Source organism: Panthera pardus, unplaced genomic scaffold (genome assembly GCF_024362965.1).
Source record: "Panthera pardus isolate Hobbes unplaced genomic scaffold, ASM2436296v1 HiC_scaffold_27, whole genome shotgun sequence".
In the NCBI taxonomy this organism is placed as follows: domain Eukaryota; kingdom Metazoa; phylum Chordata; class Mammalia; order Carnivora; family Felidae; genus Panthera; species Panthera pardus.
This window is the reverse complement of record NW_026526843.1, coordinates 56,379,204-56,404,149: the sequence shown is the minus strand read 5'-3', so window position 1 is coordinate 56,404,149 and position 24,946 is coordinate 56,379,204. Positions and strand designations below refer to the sequence as shown.

Below are 24,946 nucleotides of genomic sequence, written 5' to 3'. Positions count from 1 at the left end.
CTTTAACACCCATCCATTATTTTTGTTTGTTTGTTTTTGCTAAATACACTTATATCCCAACACAAAACACTGACAATATTCCTTGGTAAACAAGGAAATCCCAGAACAGTCCAAGCCTACAGCTTTGCTCCCAAAGTGTGGCACAAGCTAAAGGACAGGGAAAATAAAACAAACAATGACCCTTATTGATGCAATCAGAATTCTCCTGAGAATCCACAACTGTTTGAAAATTTGTTGATGTAATCCTGAAGAAAGTTTCAACACATTTTGCATACCAATATCAGAGAGTAAATCGTTTTTTAAAAAAAACATTTTTATTTATTTTTGAGAGAGACAGACAGAGCACGAGTGGGAGAGGGGCAGAGAGCGAGGGAGACACAGAATCTTAAGCAGGCTCCAGGCTCTGAGCTGTCAGTACAGAGCCCAATGCAGAGCTCAGACGCAGAAACTGCAAGATCATGACCTGAGCTGAAGTCAGACGCTTAACCTACTGAGCCATCCAGGCACCCCAGAGAGTAAGTCTTTAATAATTTTCTATGTATTTCTGCCAAAGCAATGGAAAACACAAAAGTCTTTTCATCAGAGAGGTTAGCATATATGTCAATTACCTTTTCCTGTTTCTCTCTTCCTCATGCTTTTTTGTTTTGTTTAGTTTTGTTTTTTGTTTTTCTTATGTGTTTTTGTTTTGTTTTTGGCAGGTGCAATTTTGGGTCTTCCTCTTCCTCGTCTGATATGATCTGAATGGCTGTTACTTGAGACCTCTTTCTGTTTTCTAAACCTTTATTTACTGTAGAATTTATCTTCTCTCACTTAACTGTCTCTTTTCACCTTACCTTGGCTTCATGCTTGTTTTCTGCAGAAGGTGGTGATTTTTCTGGGTCTTTTGCATTTAAAAGTTTTCTGCTAATATGTAACCACAGAGACATGATTTACATGCAACAGGAATCTGTTGGTCACACTCTGGGCACCATTTGGTGGCCATCTTAACTTTTTTTACTTGAGTTGCAGACATGCTCCTCTCGCAGCAGCAGCAGTGGCTGATAGCTCATTTCTTTTTACTGCTGGATAATAATTCATTGTCTGAATGCCCTAAAGTTTATTCATTCATCTATTGAAAGACAACTTGATTGCTACCAATTTTTAGCAATTGGGAATAAAGATGTTATAAACATTTGTGTGCACGTTTTTGTGTGAATGTGTTTTCAACTACTTTGAGTAAATACCAAGGAATGTGATTGCTAGGATCTTATGGTAAAATATGTTTAATTTTGTAAGAAACTGTCAAACTGTCTTCCAAAGTGCCTGTATCATTTTGCAATCTAATCAGAAATGGTGAGAGCTCCTGTTACTTCACATCCTCATATTTATTGTTGTAGTTTTAAAATATTTTATTTAAATTCCAGTTAGTTAACACATAGTTTAATATTTGTTTCAGGTGCACAATTTAGGGATTCAACACTTATAAACAACACCTGGGGCTCACTGCAAGTGCACTCCTTAATCCCCATCACCTGTTTGACCCATCTGCCCCCCAACATACCTACCCTCTGGTAACCATCAGTTTGTTGTCTGTAGTTAAGGGTCTGTTTCTTGGTTTGCTTCTCTCTAACTCTTGTTTCCCCCTCCCTTTACTCGTTTGTTTCTTAAATTCTACCTATGAGTGAAATCATAATGTATTTGTCTTTCTCTGAATGACTTATTTTGCTTAGCATAATACTGTATAGCTCCACCCATGTCATTGCAAATAGCAAGGGTACATTCTTTTTTATGTCTAAGTAATATTCTATTGCATGTGTATACATATACACACACACACCACATCTTCTTTATCCATTCATCAATCAATGGACATTTGGGCTATTTCCAAAATGTGGCTATTGTATATAATGCTGCCGTAAACATTGGGGTGCATGTATCCCCTTGAATTAGTATTTTTATATTCTTTGGATAAAAACTCAGTAGTGAAATTGCCGGATTGTAGGATAGTTCCATTTTTAACATTTTGAATAACCTAGATACTGTTTTTCACTTTCCTACACCATACACAAAAATAGATTAAAAATGCATTAAATACCTAAATGCGAGACAAGAAACCATTAAAATCCTAGAGGAAAACACAGGCAGTGCCCTCTTTGTCATTGGCTGTAGCAACCTCATATTAGATATGTCTTCTGAGGCAAGGGAAACAAAAAAAATAAAGTATTGGGAATTCATTAAAATTAAAAGTTTCTGCACAGTGAAGGAAGCAATCAATAAAACTAAAAGGCAACATACAGAATGGGATAAAATATTTGCAAATGACCTAAGAAAGGGTTAGAACTCCAAGTATATAAAGCACTTATAAAATGTAACACCCTAAAAATGAGCAATCCAATTAAAATATTGGCTGAAGAGGGGCACCTGGGTGGCTCAGTTGGTTAAGCATCCGACTTCGGCTCAGGTAATAATCTTGTGGTTCCTGAGTTCGAGCTTCACATCGTACTCTGTGCTGACAGCTCAGAGCCTGGAGCCTGCTTCAGATTCTGTGTCTCCCTCTCTCTCTGTCCCTCCCATGCTCATGTTCTATCTTTCTCAAAAATAAATAAACATTAAATTAAAAAAAAATGGGCAGAACGCATGAATAGAAATTTTTCCAAAGAAGACTACAGATAGCCAACAGATACATGAAAAGATGCTCAGCATCACATGTTTGTTCTTATCAGTGGTTTGATTTGGAGCATTCTGATAGGTGTGTAGTGGTATCTCAAAGGTGTTTTCATTTACAGTTCCCTAATGTTTTTGAAAAGACTATTCTTTCTCCATTTTATTGCTTTGGCTCCTTTGACCAGTTAACTATATTTATGTGGGTCTGTTTCTGGACTATTCTGTTCTATTGATCTATTTGTTGTTGTTGTTGTTGTTGTTGTTGTTGTTTCACCAATTTCACTCTATCATGATTACTGCAATTTTATAGTAAGTGTTTAAGGCAGTGTCAGTCTGTCAACTTTTTCCCCTTTGATATTGTGTTGGCTATTCTGGATCTTTTATCATTCCATATAAACTTTAGAATTTGTTGATATCCACAAAATAACTTGCTGAAATTTTTATTGGGATTATATCAAACCTATATATATCAATTTGGGAAGAACTGATATCTTGACAATATTGAATCTTCCTGTCTCTAAACATGGAATATCTCTTCATGTATTTAGTCCTTTGATTTTGTTGATCAGAATGTTGTAGTTTTCCTCATATAGATCTTTTATATATTTTGTTAGATTTATACCTAAGTATTTAATTTATTGAAGTGCTAATATAAATGGTACTGCGTTTTTAATTTCAAATTCCATTTGTCCATTGATGGTATATAGGAAAGTAATTGATTTTTGTGTATTAACCTTGTATCCTTCAACCTTGCTACAATTGTTTGTTAGTTCCAGTTTTCTTTTACAGATTTTGTTATATCTATACCTATTTCATTTTTTGGAGTCCTTAATATAAATGGCATTGTATTTTAAATTTCAGATTCCACTTGTTAATTTCTGGTATATAGGAAAGTGGTTGACCTTTGTATAGTATCTTGTATCCTGCAAACTTGTTAGAATCATTTATTACCAGGTTTTTTTTTCAATTCTTTTGGGTTTTCTGTATAAACAGCATGTCATTTGTGAACAGAGTTTTATTTCTTTCTTCCCAATCTGTATATTTTTTATTTCCCTTTTTTCTCTTATTGCATTGTCTAAGACTTCCACCTTGATGTTGATAGGAGTGGTATGAAGGGACATCCTTGCCATGTTCCTGATCTTAGGGGAAAAGCTTAGAGTTTCTCACCATTAAGTGAGGTGTTAGCTATATAGCTTTTTGGTAGATGTTCTTTATCAAGTTGAGGAAGTTCCTCTTTATTCATAGTTTGCTCAGAGTTGTATTATGAATTGGTGTTGGATTTTGTCTAATGCTTTTTCTGCATCTTTTGATATAATTGTATGCTTTTTTTTCTTTAGACTGTTGATAATATGGGTAACATTCATTGATTTTCAAATATTATACCACTAGCCTTGCATACCTGGGATGAATTCCCTTTATCATGGTGTATATTTATTTTTATACATTATTTGATTCAGTTGGTTAATATTTTGCTGAAGATTTTTGCATCTATGTTCACGAGAGATAACTTGTCTGTTATTTTATTTTGGTGCTTTGTCTGGCTTTGGTATTAGGCAATTCTGGCCTCATAGAATGAGTAGGGAGTATTTCCACTACTTTTATATTCTGGAAGTGATTGTAGATAATTTGTGTAATTTTTTCCTCAAATAATTTGGCAGTATTCACCAGTGAACCCATTTGGAACTGATGCTTTCTGTTTTGGAAAGTCATTAATTATTGATTCAATTTCTTTAATAAATATAAGCCTATTTAGATAGTCTACTGTTGTATGGATTTTGGCAGATTGTGTCTCTCAGGGATTTGGTCCATTTTACCTAGTTTATCAACTTTGTGTACATAAAATTGTTCATAGTATTGCTTTATTATGCTTTTAGTGGTAGTGGGATCTATAATGATGTCCCCTCCTTCATTTCTGATATTAATAATTGACTCTTTTTTTTTAGTTAGCTTGTGTAGATGCTTACCAATTTTATTAATGTTTTCAAAGAACCAATTTTATTAATGTTTTTGATTTTTGTTGATTTTCTCTATTGATTTCTTATTTTTAAATCATAATTTATGCTCTAGTTTTTATTAATTCATTTTTTCTGCTTACCTTGGATTAACTTTTACTTTTCTTTTTCTAGTTTCCTAACATGGAAACTTAGATTATTTAGTTTAGATATTTATTTTTTTAATGTACGCATTCAATGCTCTAAATTTTTCTCTAAACACTGCTTTCACTATATCTCACAAATATTTATTTATGTTTTATTATTTATTAATTAATTTATTTATTTTTGAGAGAGAGAGTGCACATGCATGCACAGGGGGAGGGGCAGAAAGATAGAGACACAGAGAATCTGAAGCAGATGCCACGCTGTCAGCACAGAGTCTGATGTGGGGCTTGATCTCAGGAACCATGAGATTATGATCAACAGTTGATCTGAAATCAAGAGTATGATCTGAAATCAAGAGTTGGAAGCTTAACCTACTGAGCCACCCAACTGCCCCATTTCACAAATATTTATAAGGTGTATTTTCACTCTCATTTATTTCAAGATAATTTTTAAATGCATCTGGAGATTTCTCTTTTGATCCATGCATTAGAAGTATGCTGATTAATCTCTAAAATTTTTGAATTTTCCATATATCTTTCAGTTATTGATTCCTAATTTAAGTTCACTGTTGCTTGACAGCAGACATTGTATAACTTTTATTCTTTTAAATGTTTTAAGGTGTATTTGATGATCCCAAATATGGTCTACATCTGGTAAATGCTAAATGAGAGCTTGATAAGAATGTGTATTCTGCTATATTTGAATGCAATAGTCTGTAGATGTCAATTATATCCAGATGATTGATGGTGCTGTTAGTGATTGATGGTGCTCACTAATTTTATGAGGACTGAAATACTCCACTTCAGATAAATGTATGTTGAAGGCTCCAAATATACTATTGGATTTATCTATTTATTCTTGCATTAGATCAGTTTTTGCCACATGTATTTTTAAATTTGTATTGTCCATTGTGTTTCTACCTTTGTGATTTTAACTAAGCATTTTATATGATTTTATTTTCTCTTCTTAGCTTATCAATTATATTTTAATTTTTTATAGTTGCTTTAAGTTTTGCAATATATATTTATAATTAATCCAAGTCTGCCTTCTTTTTTTATATCAAAATTTTATTTTATTTTTAATTGTATTTTTTTACAATTTAAAATTGTAAAAATTGTAAATTAGTTAGCATATACTGCAACAATGATTTCATGAGTAGATTCCTTAATGTCCCTTACCTATTTAGATCATTTCCCTTCCCACAACCCCTACAGTAACCCTCTGTTTATTCTCCATATTTAAGAGTCTCTTATGTTTTTCCCTCTCCCTGTTTTTATAATATTTTTGTTTCCCTTCCCTTATGTTCATCTGTTTTGTCTCTTAAAGTCCTCATATGAATGACGTCATAAGATATTTGGCTTCCTCTGACTAATTTCGCTTAGCATAATACCCTTCAGTTCCAACCATGTAGTTGCAAATGGCAAGATTTCATGCTTTTTGATTTCCAAGTAATACTCCATTGTGTGTGTGTGTATATATATATATATATATATATATATATATATATATGTATATTATATACACCAATTCTTCTTTATCCATTCATCCATCGATGGACATTTGGGCTCTTTCCATACATTGGCTATTATTGATAGTGCTGCTATAAACATGGGGGTGCATATGTCCCTTCGAAACAGCACACCTGTATCCCTTGGATAAATACCTAGTACTGCAATTGCTAGGTCATAGGGTAGTGCTATTTTTAACTTTTTGAGGAACTTCCATACTGTTTTCCAGAGTGGCTGTACCAGTTTGCATTCCTACCAGCAATGCAAAATAGATCCTCTTTCTCCGCATCCTCACCAATATCTGTTGTTGCCTGAGTTGTTAATGTTAGCCATTCTGACAGGTGTAAGGTGGTGTCTCATTGTGGTTTGATTTGTATTTCCCTAATGATGAGTGATTTTGAGCATTTTTCATGTGTCGGTTGCCCATCTGGATGTCTTCTTTGGAGAAGTGTCTACTCATGTCTTTTGCCCATTACTTCTTGTATTATTTGTTTTTTGGGTGTTGAGTTTGATAAGTTCTTTACAGATTTTTTTAATATTAAATTTATTGTCAAATTGGTTTCCATAAAACACGCAGTGCTTATCCCAACAAGTGCCATCCTCAAAACACATCACCCACCCTTCTCTCCCTCCCACCACTATCAACCCTCAGTTTGTTCTCAGTTTTCAATAGTCTCTTATGGTTTAGCTGCCTCCCTCTCTAACGTTTTTTCTCCTTCCCCTCCCCCATAGTCTTCTGTTACATTTCTCAGGATCCACATAAGAGTGAAAACATATGGTATCTGTCTTTTTCTGTATGACTTATTTCACCTAGCATAACACTCCCCAGTTCCATCCACGTTGCTACAAAAAGCCATATTTCATTCTCTCTCATTGCCAAGAAGTATTCCACTGTTTATATAAACCACAATTTCTTTATCCATTATTCTGGTGGTGCACATTTAGGCTCTTTTCATAATTTGGCTATTGTTGAAACTGCTGCTATAAACATTGGGGTACAAGTGCCCCTATGCATCAGCACTCCCGTATCCCTTGGGTAAATCATAGCAGTGCTATTGCTGAGTCATAGGGTAGATCTATTTTTAACTTTTTGAGGAACCTCCACACTGTTTTCCAGAGAAGCTGCACCAGTTTGCATTCCCAGCAGCAGTGCAAGAGGGTTCCCATTTCTCCACATCCTCTCCAGCACCTATAGTCTCCTGATTTGTTCACTTTAGCCACTCTGACTGGCGTGATGTGGTATGTGTGTGTGGCTTTGATTTGTATTCCCCTGATGATCGACGTTGAGCATCCTTTCATGTGCCTGTTGGTCATCTAGATGTCTTCTTTAGAGAAGTGTCTATTCATGTTTTCTGCCCATTTCTTCACTGGATTATTCATTTTTTTGGGTGTGGAGTTTGGTGAGCTCTTTATAGATTTTGGATAATAACCCTTTGTCCAATATGTCATTTGCAAATATCTTTTCCTATACTGCTGGTTGCCTTTTAGTTTTGTTTGTTTCCTTTGCAGTGCAGAAGCTTTTAATCTTCAGGAGGTCCCAGTAGTTCATTTTTTCCTTTAACTCCCTGGCCTTTGGAAATGTGTCAAGTAAGAAATTGCTGTGGCTGTGGTCAGAGAGGTTTTTTCCTGCTTTCTCTTCTAGGGTTTTGATGGTTTCCTGTCTCACATTCAGGTCCTTTATCCATTTTGAGTTTATTTTTGTGAATGGTGTAAGAAAGTGGTCTAGTTTCATTCTTCTGCATGTTGCTGTCCAGCTCTCCCAGCACCATTTGTTAAAGAGACTCTCTTTTTTCCATGGGATATTCATTCCTGCTTTGTCAGAGATTAGTTGGTCATACTCTTGTGGGTCTAACTGTGGAGTCTCTATTCTATTGCATTGGTCTATGTGTCTGTTTTTGTGCCAATACCATGCTGTCTTGATGATTACAGCTTTGTAGTAGAGGCTAAATTCTGGGATTGTGATGCCTCCCGCTTTGGTCTTCTTCAATATTACTTTGGCTATTCGGGGTCTTTTGCGGTTCCATACAAATTTTAGGATTGCTTGTTCTAGCTTCAAGGAGAAGGCTGGCTGAACTTTGATTGGGATTGCATTGAATGTGTAGATAGCTTTCGGTATTATTAATATTTAAACAATATTTATTCTTCCAGTCCATGAGCATGGAATGATTTTCCATTTCTTTATATCTGCTTCAATTTCCTTCATAAGCTTTCTATAGTTTTCAGCATACAGATCTTTCACATCTTTGGTTAGGTTGATTCCTAGGTATTTTATGACTCTTGTTGCAATTGTGAATGGGATCAATTTCTTTATTTGTCTTTCTGTTGCTTCATTATTAGCGGATAAGCATGCAACTGATTTCTGTCCATTGATTTTATATCCTGCGACTTTGCTGAATTCATGTATCGGTTCTAGTAGACTTTTGGTGGAGTCTATTGGGTTTTCTGTGTATAATATCATGTCATCTGCAAAAAGTGAAAGGTTAACTTCATCTTTGCCAATTTTGATGCCTTTGATTTCCTTTGGTTGTCTGATTGCTTATGCTAGCACTAGGGTAGTATTGACATTTTAATAACATTTATGCTTCCAATCCATGAATACGGAATGTTTTTCCCTTTCTTTATATCTTCTTCAATTTCCTTCATAAGCTTTCTATAGTTTTCAGCATACAGATCTTTTACGTCGTTGGTTAGGTTTAACCTAGGTATTTTATGATTCTTGGTGCAGTTGTGAATGGGCTCAGTTTCATTATTTGTCTTTCTGTTACCTCATTATTTGTGTATAAGAATACAACTGATATGTGTACATTGATTTTGTATCCTGCAACTTTGTTGAATTAGTGTATCAGTTCTAGCAGACTTTTGGTGGAGTCTTCCAGGTTTTCCACGTATAATATCATGTCATCTGCAAAAAGTGAAAGCTTGACTTCACCTTTGCCAATTTTGATGCCTTTGGTTTCCTTTTGTTGTCTGATTCCTGATGCCAGAACTTCCAACTCTGTGTTAAACAACAGCGGTGAGAGCGGACATCCCTGTCATGTTCCTGATCTCAGGGGGAAAGCTCTCAGTTTTTCCCCATTGAGCATGATATTAGCTGTGGGCTTTTCATAAATACCTTTTATGATGTTTTACTGTGTTCCTTCTATCCCGACCTTTTTGAGGGTTTTATTAAGAAAGCATGCTGAATTTTGTCAAATGCATTTTCTGCATTGATTGACAGGATCGTATGATTCTGTTCTTTTGTTTTATTAATGTGATGTATCACATTGATTGATTTGCGAATGTTGAACCAGCCCTGCAGCCCAGTAATGAAACCCACTTGATCATGGGGAATAATTCTTTTTATATGCTGTTGAATTTGATTTGCTAGTATCTTGTTGAGAATTTTTGCATCCATATTCATTAGGGATATTGGCCTGTAGTTCTCTTTTTTGCTGGGTCTCTGTCTGGTTTAGGAATCAAAGTAATGCTGGCTTCATAGAATGCGTCTGGAAGTTTTGCTTCCCTTCCTATTATTTGCAACAGCTTCAGAAGGATAGGTATTATCTCTGCTTTAAATGTCTGGTAGAATTCCCCAGGGAAGCCATCTGGTCCTGGACTCGTATTTGTTGGGAGATTTTTTATAACTGATTCAATTTCTTTGCCTGTTATGGATCTGTTAAAGTTTTCTCTTTCTTCCTGTTTGAGTTTTGGAAGTGTGTGGGTGCTTAGGAATTTGTCCATTTCTTCCAGGTTGTCCAGTTTGTTGGCATACAATTTTTCATAGTATTCCCTGATAATTGCTTGCATTTCTGAGGGATTGGGTGTAATAACTCCATTTTCATTCATGATTTTATCTATTTGGGTCATCTCCCTTTTCTTTTTGAGAAGCCTGGCTGGAGGTTTATCAATTTTGTTTATTTTTTCACAAAACCAACTCTTGGTTTAATTGATCTGCTCTACAGTTTTTTAGATTGTGTATTGTTTATTTCTGCTCTGATCTTTATAATTTCTCTTCTTCTGCTGGGTTTGGGGTGTCTTTGCTGTTCTGCTTCTATTTCCTTTATGTGTGCTGTTAGATTTTGTATTTGGGATTTTTCTTGTTTCTTGAGGTAGGCCTTGACTGCAATGTATTTTCATCTTAGGACTGCCTTCGCTGAATCCCAAAGTATTTGCATTGTTGTCTTTTCATTTTCATTTTTTTCCATATATTTTTAAATTTATTCTCTACTTCTCTGGTTGATCCATTCATTCTTTAATAGGGTGTTCTTTAATCTCCATGCTTTTGGAGGTTTTCCAGACTTTTTCATGTTGTTGATTTCAAGTTTCATAGCATTGTGTTCTGAAAGTGTTCATGGTATGAGCTCAATTCTTGTATACTTTTGAAGGGCTGTTTTGTGACCCAGTATGTGATCTATCTTGGAGAATGTTCCATGTGCACTCGAGAAGAAAGTATATTCTGTTGCTTTGGGATGCAACGTTCTAAATATATCTGTCAAGTCCATCTCATCCAATGTATCATTCAGGGCCCTTGTTTCTTTATTGATCCTGTGTCTATATGATCTATCCATTGTTGTAAGTGGGGTATTAAAGTCCCCTGCAATTATCACATTCTTATCAATAAGGTTGCTTATGTTTGTGATTGTTTTATATATTTGGTGGCTACCGTTTTCAGCGCATTGACATTTATAATTGTTAGCTCTTCCTGATCGATAGTCCCTGTAATTATTATATAATGCCTTTCTTCAACTCCTGTTACAGCCTTTATTTTAAAGTCTCGGTGTCTGATATAAGTATGGCTACTCCAGCTTTCTTTTGCCTTCTAGTAGCATGATAAATAGTTCTCCATCCCCTCACTTTCAATCTGAAAGTTTCCTCAGGTCTAAAATGATTCTCTTGTAGACAGCAAATAGATGGGTCTTGTTTTGTTATCCATTCTGTTACCCTATGTCTTTTGGTTGGAACATTTAGTCCATTTACATTCAGTGTTATGATAGAAAGATATGGGTTTAGAATCATTGTGATGTCTGTAGCTTTCATGCTTGTAGTGATGTCTCTGGTACTTTGAGGTCCTTGCAACATTTCACTCACAGAGTCCCCCTTAGGATCTCTTGTAGGGAAGCTTTAGTGGTGATGAATCCCTTCAGTTTTTGTTTGTTTCTTTTATCTCTCCTTCTATTCTGAATGACAGACTTGCTGGATAAAGGAATCTCAGCTGCGTATTTTTTTCTTTTCATCATAATGAAGATTTCCTGTCATTCCTTTCTGGCCTGCCAGGTTTCAGTAGATAGGTCTGCCACTAGTCTTATGGGTCTCCCTTTGGAAGTCAGAGACTGTTTATCCCTAGCTGCTTTCAGAATTTTCTCTATATCCTTGTATTTTGCCAGTTTCACTATGATATGTCGTGCAGAAGATCGATTCAAGTTACGTCTGAAGATAGTTCTCTGTGCCTCTTGGATTTCAATGCCTTTTTCCTTTCCCAGATCAGGGAATTTCTCAGCTGTGATTTGTTCAAGTACACCTTTAGCCCCTTCCTCTCTCTCTTTCTCTTTTGGAATTCCTATGATATGGATATTGTTCCATTTCATTGCATCACTTAGTTCTCTAATTCTCCCCTCATACTCCTGGGTTTTATCTCTCCTTTTCTCAGCTTCCTCTTTTTCCATAATTTTATCGTCTAATTCACTTATTCTCTCCTCTGCCTCTTCAATCCGAGCTGTGGTCGCCTCCATTTTATTTTGCACCTCATTTATAGCATTTTTTATCTTCTCGTGACTATTTCTTAGTCCTTTGATCTCTGTAGCAATAGGTTCTCTTCTGTCTTCTATACTTTTTTCAAGCCCAGCGATTAATTTTATGACTATTCTTCTAAATTCTTGTTCCGTTGTATTGCTTAAATCATTTTTGATCAATTCATTAGCTGTTGCTACTTCCTGTAGTTTCTTTTGAGGAGAATTCTTCCATTTCATCATCTTGAGTAGTCCCTGCAGTGGCTCCTAACTTCAGGACACTTCCCCTGTGCTGAATGGAGTAACTTGTGTTAGTGGGCGGGGCCACAGTCTGACCTGATGTCTGCCCCCAGCCCACCTCTGGAGCCACAGTGAGACTGGTGTGTACCTTATCTTCCCCTCTCCCAGGGACAGGACTCACCGTGGATTAGTGTGGCCCCTGTCTGGACAAGCCCACTTTCAAATAACGCTCTATCACTTCACTGATAATGCAAGTATCTTATAGTAACAAAATACTAATTCCTTCATCCTGTTCCTTGTATTATTACTGTTTTTCATTTTACTTTTGTATAAGCTGTAAATATTTGGTATACATTTGCTATTACTTTGAGTACACTGTTATCTGTTAGATCAATTCCAAAGAAGAAAACAAAAGTTTATATTTTACCTTTACCTAGTCTTTTTATAATATTCTTCTTTCCTTTTATAGATCCATGTTTCTGACCTATATCATTTTCCTTTTCCTGGAAGAACTTCTTTTAACATTTCTTGCAAGGCAGGTCTGTGTGTAACAAACTCCCTCAATTTTTTCTTGTCTGAAAGTATTTATTTCTTCTTCAGTTTTGAAGGATAATTTCATGGAATAAAGAATTCTAGGTTGGTGGGATTCTTTTTCTCAAGACTTTAAGTATTTCACCATACTGTATTCTTACTTACACATTTTCTTGGAAGTTGGGTATAATTATTATGTTTGCTTCTGTATAGGTAAAGTTACTTTCATCTGGCTTCTTTCAGGATTTTTTCTTTTTCTTATATTTTCTACAATTTGAATATGATATGCCTACATGCAGGGTTTTTGGCTTTTTGTTTTTTTATTTTTGCCATGTATCCTGATTGGTCTGAGATTTCTGGATCTGTGGTTTGAAATCTGACATTAATATTTGGAAATTCTCAGTCATTAATACTTTAAATATTTTATCTGTCCCTTTCTTCTTCTTCTCGTAATCTCATTGTGATAATATTTCCCTCTGTAGTTGTCCCATAGTCCTTGGATATTCTGTTTCATTTTTCAGTCTTTTATCTCTTTACTTTTCAGTTTTTGAAATTTCTATTGACATAAACTCAGACTTGTTTTCAGAACTGTGTTTAGCCTCCTCGTGAGTCCATCAAAAACATTCCTTTTCTGATATAGTGTTTTTGATCTTTAACCTTTCTTTTTGATTCTTTGTTAGAATTTACATTCTAATATTTACATTACTCATCTGTTATTTCATGTTGCTTACGTTTTGAATTAGAACTCTTATCATATTAAACATAGTTGTTTTAAATTTTTGATATGATAATTCAAACATTCTGTTACTGGGTTGCTTGTTTTTTTTTGCAGATGCACCAAAGAATTGGAGACCCAAGACCAGAATGGGGAAATAGACTTTATTGAGTAGATAATATAATACACCTTCAAGAGAGAAATTAGGCCATTACCAGAGCAAGAGTGGCAATGGCATGGAAAAGCTCTAGCTGCATCCTTTTAAGCCTGCTTTGTGTACCTGGAAATTGGGCTTTAATTGACTTTTTTGATTGGCAGCTGGTGGTTATATAACATTTTGGCTTCTGTGCATTCCCCTATGCATGATGCATTTTGTTATAATTGTATTCCCTTATGTAATGTATATTTATGAGTGCCTAATAAGCTTTTTTTGTGACCTTAGAGTTACTTAAGGGCAAATTGCCCCCAATGTGTGCATGCTCAGCTCTTAGAAGTCTCCTTGTGGCTTTTGAACTAACTCTGTGGCTAGTCCTTTCCTGTTCTGTTAGCCCTTAGAGGTGGCTCTGAGGGTGTTGCCAGCATCTGTTTTATCCCTCCTTGCTCATGTCTAACTAACTGCCTAGCAAATCCTGCCATATCCAAGTCTGCTTTTGATGCTCTCTGTGTCTCTTTGAAAATGTTTGTTGTTGTTATTTCATAAGTAACATAAATGTTGCTGTTGTTTGTGTGTGTGTGTGTGTGTGTGTGTTTGTTTTTGCCTTGTAGCATGACTTGTAATTTTTTCTTTAAAGCTAAACATAATGTACTTGGTAAAGGGAACTCTGGTAAATAAGCCTTTAAGCCTTTAGTGATGTGATGGTAAGGTCTGGTGGGAATGTAAGCATTTTATATTCCTATAATTGGGCCTTAGATGTTAGTGAACTTGTGACCTTCAGCTATGACTTTCATAAGTGCCTCTAAGTTTTTTCCACACCTTTGGTGGCACAAGATGTCTAGTGGGGGTGGAATTTTGTGTTTTCCCTCCCCCACATGGAAGGCAGAGCAGGCTAGAGTATTTTCTTCCCCTAGGTAAGTTATACTCTGATAGAAGACCAATAGGTGAGGCTCTGGTAAAATAGTTTTTCTTGAGGTCAGGCTTTCTAAGAACTGAAAGCTCTGGTGCATTTATAAAAGTTCCGTTTTGCCTCTCCCTGCTGGAAGCATAAGGGGTTTTTTCTTTGATATTCACTGTAAGAATGCAGTAGGGCTCCTATTGGTAAAACTCACAAAAGTGTGAAGTCTCTGTGTAAGTGACCCCACCTCCAGAGTTTTTTAACTCTAAGACTTAGCCACACTGAATCTCCAACAATTCATCAATTATAGTTTAGATTTTTCTACCCTGGTACTGGTTCCCAAGGTTTTTGCTCATAATAAAGGTTATGTTCTCAGTAAATTGTGATTCATCTTATCTGCCTGTTGGTCTTGCCCATTTTTGGAGCAGCAGTTTGCCCTGTGACCTTGCTTCTATGAGGTATCTAAGAAGAGTTGTTGACTTTTCAGTTTGTTAAAATTTTTACTTGTTAGGATGGAGCAATGACTTCCAAGATCCTTGCATTCCAGACTGGAAAATGGAAGTCTTCTTGGGTTTGTGTTTTTTACATTTTTTATATTTCTTTCTTTCTTACTTTCTTTCTTAATTTAATTTAATTTAATTTAATTTAATTTAATTTGTTTTAAGTAAGCTCTGTGCCTAATTTGGGGCTTCAGCTCACAACCCCAAGATCAGGAGTCACATGCTCTACCAATTAACATAGCCAGGTGCCTCTATATATTTACATTTTAGTGAAACAATACAATGCAGAACATGTCTGATACAACTTTTAAACGTTCAAATAACTTTCATTTCAAATCTGAACAAAACAATTTATAATTTACTTTGAGAACCTGCTAGTTTGTGGTCTCATTCCTTTTATTCTTGTACTTGAATGAAGTAATTGTGTACAATCTGAAATGCAGTTACCAGATTTTTAAAAATGTCTACAGTTATTGATATATTGTATTTGCTCTTATTCTGTGATAGGAACAACATCTAGCAGTAAATTCTAGGATTAAAAAATATATTCTAAATTTATCATATGACTTTGTGAAGTTGAGATATTTTTATGACTCTGATTTGCCTCTGCTTTATTAGAGTAAACATACTATTGGTTCATATTTACAACATTGCAAAGTGATAAAAATCCACATATATATAAATAACAAATGCTACCTCTGACAAGAGTACCAAATTATAATTTTCAGTGAGTCGTTAAAGAATGTTTGTATCTGATATGAGTGACATGTATAATTTTCATATCAAGCTATAAAGAGAAAAAACATCTTCAGTACATGAAGGAAACCCTTTCAGCAGAGAGGACATGTATTTTTCCTTAATAGGAAATAAAGATACACCAAAAACTAGGAGGTAATTCAGTTTGCATTGATTTTACTTAGAATGATTATAGATTTAGTTTATGGGTTTACTTAATGTGTCATTCTCTAACTTCAGGCAAGCTTGAGGGAGGGTGGAAGGAGAGGCAAGAAGTGGAGAGGAAAAGCTTCTGGCATCATTTGAAGTCTTTAGCATTCCCATCACACAGCCCTTTGCAAACTTTTTGAATCTTTTGGTTTTCATTATATCACTACCTACATTAAGACTGCTTGACCCTAACTGTGAATCTCCCAAATTTATTAAACTTTGCCATTTTGTTGTTTTACCAGCTTACCTGCCTGGGAAATGTGGCATGTTAGATGTTAATTACTTATAAGGAAGATATCTTAATAGCATAGACCTCTTCTGTAGGAAATAGAAATATAAAACTCAATTTTTTTCTGGTAGCATATTGTTAAAATTAGTTATTTACTAAATATAAAGTGACTTTCAGGTATGTGTGAGAATGTAGCTGTTACTATTTCCAAGCAGGGCCCCAATGAGTATACTCTGTTTATGTGACTAATAACCCCATTGTACATTAGAACACTAAATTGAAATCAGTGAAAGTGACACTTGTTATTCTTTTGTTTTTCAAGTTTTTATTTAAATTCTAGTTAGTTAACATATAGTGTAATACTGGTTTCAGTAGTAGAATTTAGTGATTCATCACCTAACATATAACACCCAGTGCTCATCACACAAAGTGCCCTCTTAAATACCCATCACCCACTTAGCCCATCCTGAGCCCAATTCACGTCCAACAACTCTCAGTTTATTCTCTGTAGTTAAAAGTCTCTTATGCTTTGCCTCCCTCTCTTTTTTTTTCTTCCCTCCCTATTGTTCATCTGTTTCTTCAATTTCACATATGAGTGAAATCATATGGTATTTGTCTTTTGCTGACTGACTTAATTCACGTAGCTAAATACATCCTAGCTCCAAACATGTTGTTGCAAATCGCAAGATTTCATTCTTTTTAATGGGTGAGGAATATTCCATTGTATATATATACCACATTTCTTTATCCATTCATCAGTTGATGGACGTTTCCATAATTTGGCTATTGTTGATGCTGCTGATATAAACATCAGGGTGCATGTGCCCCTTTGAATGAGCATTTTTGTATTCTTTGGGTAAATACTTACTAATGAAATTGCTGAGTCATAGGGTAGTTCTATTTTTAACTTTTTGAGAAACTTCCATACTGTCTTCCATGGTGACTGCACCAGTTTGGATTCCCACCAACAATGTAAGGGAGTTCCCCTTTCTCCACATCCTTGCCATCATCTGTTGTTTCCTATGTTAATTTTAGTCATTCTGACAGGTGTGAGGTAATATCTCATCAGGGTTTTGATTTGTAGTTCCCTGATGATGAGTGATATTGGGAATCTTTTCATGTGTTTGTTAGCCATTTGTATGTCTTCTTCGGAAAAATATCTGTTCATGCCTTCTGACCATTTCTTAACTGGATTGTTTGTTTCTTGGGTTAAGTCCTTTATAGATTTTGGATATTAGCCCTTTATCCAATATGTAATTTGCAAATATCTTCTCCCATTCCATAGCTTGTCTTTTAGTTTTGTTGATTGTTTCCTTCACTGTGAAGAGCTTCTTATCTTGATGAAGTCCTAATAGTTTATTAATGCTTTTGTTTCCTTTGCCTCCAGAGACATGTCTAGTAAGAAGTTGCTACGACCAAAGTCAAAGAGGTTGCTTCCTGTGCTCTCCTTCAGGATTTTGATGGTTTCCTCACATTTAGGTCTCACTTTAAGTCTTTCATCAATTTTGGATTTATTTTTGTGTACAGAATAAGAAAGTGGTCCAGTTTAATTCTTTTGAATGTTGCTGTCATGTTTTCTGAACATCATTTTCTGAAGAGACTGTCTTTTTTCCATTGGACATTCCTTCCTGCTTTGTCTAGATTAGTTCACCATATATTTATGGGTCAATTTCTGAGTTTTCTGTTCTGTTCCATGGATCTAGGTGTCTGTTTTGTGACAGTACCATACTGTTTTGATTATTACAGCTTTGTAATATAGCTTGAGTTCCAGAATTGTGATGCCTCCAGTTTTGCTTTTCTTTGTCAAGATTGCTTTGGCTATTTGGGGTCTATTGTGGTTCCATATAAATTTTAGGGTTGTTTGTTCTAGCTCTGTGAAAAATTCTGGTGGTATTTTAGTAAGGATTGCATTAAATTTGTAGATTACTTTGGGTAGTATAGACTACCCAAAATTTTAGCAATATTTGTTCTTCCAATCCATGAGCCTGGAATGTTTTTTCCATTTTTTTTGTGTCATGTTCAATTTCTTTCATAAGTGTTCTATAGTTTTCAGAATGCAGATCTTTTACCTCTTATGTTAAATTTATTCCTAGGGATCTAATGTTTTTTATAAATGGTATCAATTCCTTGATTTCTCTTTCTGATTCATTATTGGTGTATAGAAATACAACGAATGTCTGTACATTGATTTTTGTATCCTTTGAGTTTACTGAATTCATGTATCAGTTCTAGAAATTTTCTGGTGGAGTATTTCAGATTTTCTACATAGAGTATCATGTAGTCTACAAATAGTGAAAGTTTGACTTATTCCTTGCCAATTTGAATGTCATTTATTTCTTTTTGTTATCTGATTGCTGAGGCTACGCCTTCCAGTGCTATGTGGGAGTGGACATCCCTATCTTGTTCCTGAGTATAGAGGAAAAATTCTCAGCTTTTCCCCACTGAAGATGATATTAGCTGTGGGTGTTTCATATATGGCTTTTATGATGTTGAAGTACATTCCCACTATCCCTGCTTGTTGAGGGTTTTTGTGAAGAATGGACACTGTACTCTGTCAAGTGTTTTTTTGTATCTATTGAGAGGCTCATGTGATTTTTGTCCTTCCTTTTATTAAAGTGGTGTATCATGTTGATTGATTTGAAAATATTGAACCGCTCTTGCAGCCCACTTGGGTTGTGGTGAACGATCCTTTTAATGTTTTGTTGGATTCAATTTGCTGGTATATTGTTGACAGTTTCTCTGTTGATGTTCATCAGGGATATTGGTCTGTAAATCTCCTCTTTCGTGGGGTCTTGATCTGGTTTTGGAATCAAAGTAATGCTGGCCTTGTAGAAGGAGTTTGGAAGTTTTCTTTCCATTTCTATTTTTTGGAATAGTTTGAGAAGAAAAGGTATTAACTTGTTTTTATACATCTGGTAGGTTTCCCCTGGGAAGCCAGCTGGCCTTGGACTTTTATTTGTTAGTTGGTTTTTGATTACTGATTCAATTTTTTCCTGGTTATGGGTATTTTCAAATTTTCTATTTCTTCCTGTTTCAGTTTTGGTAGCTTGCATTTTTCTAGTAATTTATCCATTTTCTCCAGATCACCTAGTTTGCTGGCATATAATTTTTCATAATATTCTCTTCTTAATGTTTGTTTTTCTCTTGTGTTGGCTGTGATCTCTCCTCTTTCATTTAGGATTTTATTTATTTAAGTGCTTTCTCTTTTCTTTTTGTTTTTGAAGTTTATTTATTTGTTTTGAGAAAGAAAGAGTGCGTGCATGCACACAGGGGAGGGGCAGTGGGAGAGAGAGAATCCCAAGCAGGCTCTACCCTGTCAGTGCAGAACCCGACATGAGACTTGATTCCATGAACCATGAGATCATGACCTGAAATGAAATCATGAGTTGAACACTTAACTGACTGAGCCACCTGGGTGCTCCCTTTTCTAGGTCTGGCTAGAGGTTTATCAATTTTATTAATTCTTTCTAAGAAACAGCTCCTAGTTTCATTGATATGTTGTACTGTTGTTGTTTTTCTTTGTTTCTTTATCATTTATTTCTACTCTAATCTTATTATTTCCCTTCCTTTCCTGATTTTAGGCTTTATTTGCTCTTTGTTTTCTAATCCTTTAGTTTTAAGGTTAGGTTGTGTATTTGAGAGGGTTTTTTTGTTGTTTGTTTTGTTTTGTTTTTACTTCTTGAGGTAGGCCTAGATTGCTATATACTTTTCTCTTATATGCTTTTGCTGCATCCTAAAAGTTTTGGACTGTTGTGTTTTCATTTTTATTCGCTTCCATGTATTTTTTAGTTCTTTTTTAGTTTCCTGGTTAACACATTCTTTCTTTAGTAGGCTGTTTTTAACCTCCTTGTATTTTGTGGTCTTTCCAAATTTTCTTGTGCTTGACTTCAAGTTTCATAACATTGTGGTCAGAAAATATGCATGGTATGATTTCAATCTTTTTGCACTTTTTGAGCACTGATTTGTAATCCAGTATTGATCTCTTCTGGAGAATGTTCCATGTGCACTTGAAAAGAATGTGTAATGTGCTGCATTAGGATGAAATATTCTGAATATATCTGTTAAGTCCATCTGGTCCAGTGTGACATTCAAAGCCATTTTTTCCTTGTTGATTTTCTGCTTAGATTATCTGTCCTTTGATGTATGTGGGTTGTTAAAACTATATGCTGGCAGGCAAAAGCCAGCATTCAGGTTAGCTGCCCTCAGCAGGTGTCTGTGCCCCTATGCTAATGAATGGGGCAGCAAAATGGAGTCCACCACCTCTTTTGTCCCCTGAGAGGCAATGCCACCTCTCTGAAATACACTCCAAGGAGGGAAAGTGTCTCTCCCTGTGTTACCTAGGGGATCCTTTCAGGCCACAATGTCTGCTTCTGGGCCTCTGCCTTCCTCCACAGGAGCTTGCCACCCCTGCCAGGCCACTGTGTGGACTTCTAAGACCTCAGTCTTTGAGCTGTGCTAATTGTAAAAACTCAGGATATTCAGCCTCTTTTGTTTTCATACTCAATGGTTTTGGATAAGGGTTTTTCTTGTGCATTCCCCTGTGTGCTGCTCTCTTTCTCTCTCTGTTCTTTCTCCATGATCCGGGATCCCTCCTCTCTGCAGAACCTGCAGTTCTTTTCTCCCCCAAATCATGACCCTGCACATCCTACCTTCCATGGAGTGTCCTCTTTTCTCCCTCTAGTTGTGCAGTTTGTTCACTCTAAAAGTGACACTTGTTAAAAAAGTATTGCATTTCAAGTTCTTTTCATTATTGAAGATGTTTTAGTTTTGAATTTATGCACTTAGTACCTTCCAGCTGGAGTTCATTTAGAAGCAGTGTTTTCTAAAAATACTGCTTCTTTGGGCATGTAGGTGGCTCAGTGGGATAAGCATCCGACTCTTGATTTTGGCATAGGTCGTGATCTCATGGTTTGTGAGATTAAGCCCCACATCAGGCTCTGTGCTGACAGCATGGAGCCTTCTTGGGATTCTTTCTCCCTTTCTTTCAAAATAAATAAGTGAACATTATTTTTAAAAAATATACTGCTTCTTCAGGATAATTAATTAGTTCTTTCAGGATGCATACACCACTAATGATGTATAGTGGTCCTATACATACATAGGTGGTCCATACATATGATGGATAGTTCTATTTTTAACTTTTGAGGAACCTACATACTGTTTTCCAGAGTGGCTGCACCAGTTTGCATTCACACAAACAGTGTAAGAGGGTTCCCCTTTCTCCACATCCTCACCCACACCTGTTGTTTCTTATGTTGTTGATTTTATCAGTTCTGACATATATGAGGTGATAACGCATTGTAGTTTTGATTTGCATTTCCCTGGTGATAAGTCATGTAGAGTATCTTTTCATGTGTCCATTGGCCATCTGTATGTCTTTGGAAAATTTTCTATTCCTTTCTTCTGCCCCTTTTTAATTGAATTATTTGTTTTGGGGATGTTGAGTTTTATAATTTCTTTATATTTTTTGCATACTAACCCTTTATCAGATATGTTATTTGCACATATCTTCTCCCATTCTAAAGGTTGCCTTTTAGTTTTGTTGATAGTTTTCTTCATTGTGCAGAAGCTTTTTATTTTGATGAAGTCCCAATAATTTATTTTGCTTTTGTTTCCCTTGCCTCAGAAGATATATCTAGAAAGAAGTTTCTACAGCCCATGTCAAAGATACTACTGTCTGTGTTCTCTTCTAGGATGTTTATGGTTTCAGGACTCACATCTAGGTCCTTAATCCATTTTGAATTTATTTTTGTGTTTGGTGTAAGAAAGTGGTCCAGGTTCATTCTTTTCTATGTTGCTCTCTGGTTTTCCCAACATCATTTGTTGAAGAGACATTCTTTTTCCCATTGTATATTCTTTCTTGCTTTGTCAAAGGTTAATTGACCATGTAGCTATGTGACCATTTCTGGGTTTCCTTCTGTTCTATTGATCTACGTGTCTATTTTTTTGTGCAAGCACCATACTGTTTTGGTTAAGCACCATACTGTTTTGATTAATACAGCTTTATAATATAACTTGAAGTCCAGAATTGTGATGTGTCCTGCTTTGCTTTGCTTTTTCAATGTTGCTTTGGCTATCTGGGGTCTTTTGTGGTTCGATACAAAGTTAGAGATTGTTTGTTTTAGGTCTGTGAAAAATGCTGTTGGTATTTTGAGAGGTATTGCATTAAATGTATAGATGGCTTTAGGTAATACATGCATTTTAACAACATTTGTTCTTACAATCCATAAGCATGAAATTTTTCAACTTCTTTCTGTCATTTTCAATTTTATCAGTGTTTTATAGTTTTTAGAGTACAGGTATGTCACCTCTTTGCTTAGATTTATTCCTAAGTATCTCACTGTTTTAGTACAATTTTAAATGGGACTGATTCCTTGATTTTATTTTCTGCTGCTTCATTATTGGTGTATAGAAATGCAACAGATATCTGTACATTTATTTTTTATCCTTCAACTTTATTGAATTTGTATTTCATTTCTAGCAGTTTTTGGGTGGGAATGTTCAGCTCTTCTATATATAGTATCATGACATCTGCAAATTGTGAAAAGTTAAATACTTCCTTATTGATTCAGCTGCCCTTTATTTCTTTTTTGTTGCTGATTGTTGTGGCTAGGACTTCCAGTACTATTTTAAATAACAGTAGTGAGAATGGAGATCCCTGTCTTGTTTGTTACCATAAAGGAACACACTCAGTTTTTCCTCCCTGTGCATGATATTAGCTGTGGGTTTTTCATAGATGGTCTTTATTATGTTGAAGTCTGTTTCCTTTAAACTCAACTTTGTTGAGGGTTTTTTCCATGAATACATATTGTACTTTGACAAATGCTTTTCCTGTATGTATTGAAATGATTATATGGTTTTTATCCTTTCTTATTAAAAACATTTATTGTATTTATTATTTTTATGTATTTACGTATGTATTTATTTATTTAGAGGGAGAGGGAGAGAGCAGGGGAGGGGCAGAAAGAGAGGGAGAGAGAATCCCAAGCAGGCTCCATGCTGTTAGTACAGAGCCTGACACGGGGCTCGATCTCATGAACCATGAGATCATGACCTGAGCCAAAATCAAGAGTCAAATGTTTAACTGACAAAACTACCCAGGTGCCCCTCCTTTCCTTTATTAATGTTATGTATCACATTATTTATTTTTGAATATTGAGGTACCCTTTCAACTCAGAAATAAATCCCACTTGACCGTAGTGAGTGTGTGTTTTTATGTATTTTTGGATTCAGTTTGCTAGTATTTTATTGAAAATTTTATATCTGGGTTCATCAGCAATATTGGCCTGTAGTTCTCTTTTTGTGAAGTCTTTATCTGGTTTTGGTATCAGGGTAATGCTTCAATCTTAGAATTAATTTGGAAGTTTTCATTTATTTTCTATTTTTTGGAATATTTTGAGAAGAAGGGATATTAACTCTTCTTGAAATGATTGGTAGAATTCCGTTTGGCTATGGACTTTTGTTTGTTGGGATGTTTTTGGTTACTGATTCAATTTATTTGCTGGTTTTCAGTCTGCTCATGTGTTTGATATTTTCCTGTTTCAGTTTTGGTAGTTTATATGTTTCTAGGAATTTATCATTTTCTTCCAAGTTGCCCAATTGTTTGGCATGTAATTTTTCATAAATATAATCTTATAATTGTTTGTATTTCTGTGATGTTGGTTATTTCTCCTCTGTCATTTGTGATTTTAGTTGTTTGGGTCCTTTCTCTTTCCTTTTTGATTATGTCTGGATAGAGCTTTGTCAATTTTACTAATTTTTTTTTCTAAGAATGAGCTCCTGGTTTCATTGATCTGTTCTATTGTTATTTTAATTTCTATATCATTTATTTCAGCTCTAATACTTTGTGTCATTCTTCTGGCTTTAGGCTTCCTTTGTTGTTCTGTTTCTAGCTCCTTTAGGGGTAAGGTTAGGAAGTGTATTTGAAATTCTTCTTCCTTCTTGAGATAGGCCTGTATTGCTATGTATTTCCCTTTTAACATTGACATTGCTACACCCTGAAGGTTTCGCACCATTGTGTTTTCATTTTCATTTGTTTCAATGTATTTTCCATTTGTTTTTTGATTTACTGGTTGACCCATACATTGTTTGGTATCACCTTGTTTAACAACCATATATTTATGGTCTTCCAGATATTTTTGTTGTTGTTGTTGACTTCCAGTTTCAGAGCAATGTGGTCATAAAAGGTGCATGGTATGATTTCAATCTTTTTGTATTTGTTGAGGCCTGTTTTGTGATCTAATAAGTGATTTACTCTGGGGAATGTTCCATGTGCACTTGAAAAGAATGTTTGTTCTGCCGTTTTAGGATGAAATGTTCTGAATATATCTGTTAAGTCCATCTGTTCCAGTGTGTCACCCAAAGCCATTGTTTCCCTTTTTATTTCCTGTTTAGATGGTCTGTGTGTTGATGTAAGTGGGGAGTTAAAGTCCTCTGCTATTATTATATTATTATTAATTAGTTTATTTTTTATTAATTGTTTGATATATTTGGGTGTCCCCATGTTGTTGGGTGCATAAATATTTACAGTCATTAGATTTTCTTGCTGTATTGTCCCCTTTGTTTGTATATAGTACTCTTCTTTATTTCTTGATAGAGTTTTTGTTTTAAAGTTTAGTTTTATTCCAAATAATTATTGCTACCCGCTGTTTTTGAAAATATTTATTTGCATAATAATTGTCCATATCCTCACTTTCAATCTGTATGTGACTTTAGGTCTAAAATGAGTCTCTTTTATTCAGAATATAGATGCATCTTTTTCTTTTATCCATTCTGACAC

The 24,946-nt window shown here is 35.2% G+C and overlaps 1 protein-coding gene and 1 pseudogene across 2 annotated transcripts in view; one reads left to right on the top strand and one right to left on the bottom strand.

The window, feature by feature from the left end:
• The window catches only part of LOC109255075 (uncharacterized), a 443,355-nt gene that overhangs the window by 10,494 nt on the left and 407,915 nt on the right, over positions 1 to 24,946 (top strand). The gene's annotated exons all lie outside the window — the stretch shown is intronic.
• LOC128773806 (UPF0547 protein C16orf87 homolog) lies at positions 531 to 1,012 on the bottom strand (annotated as a pseudogene).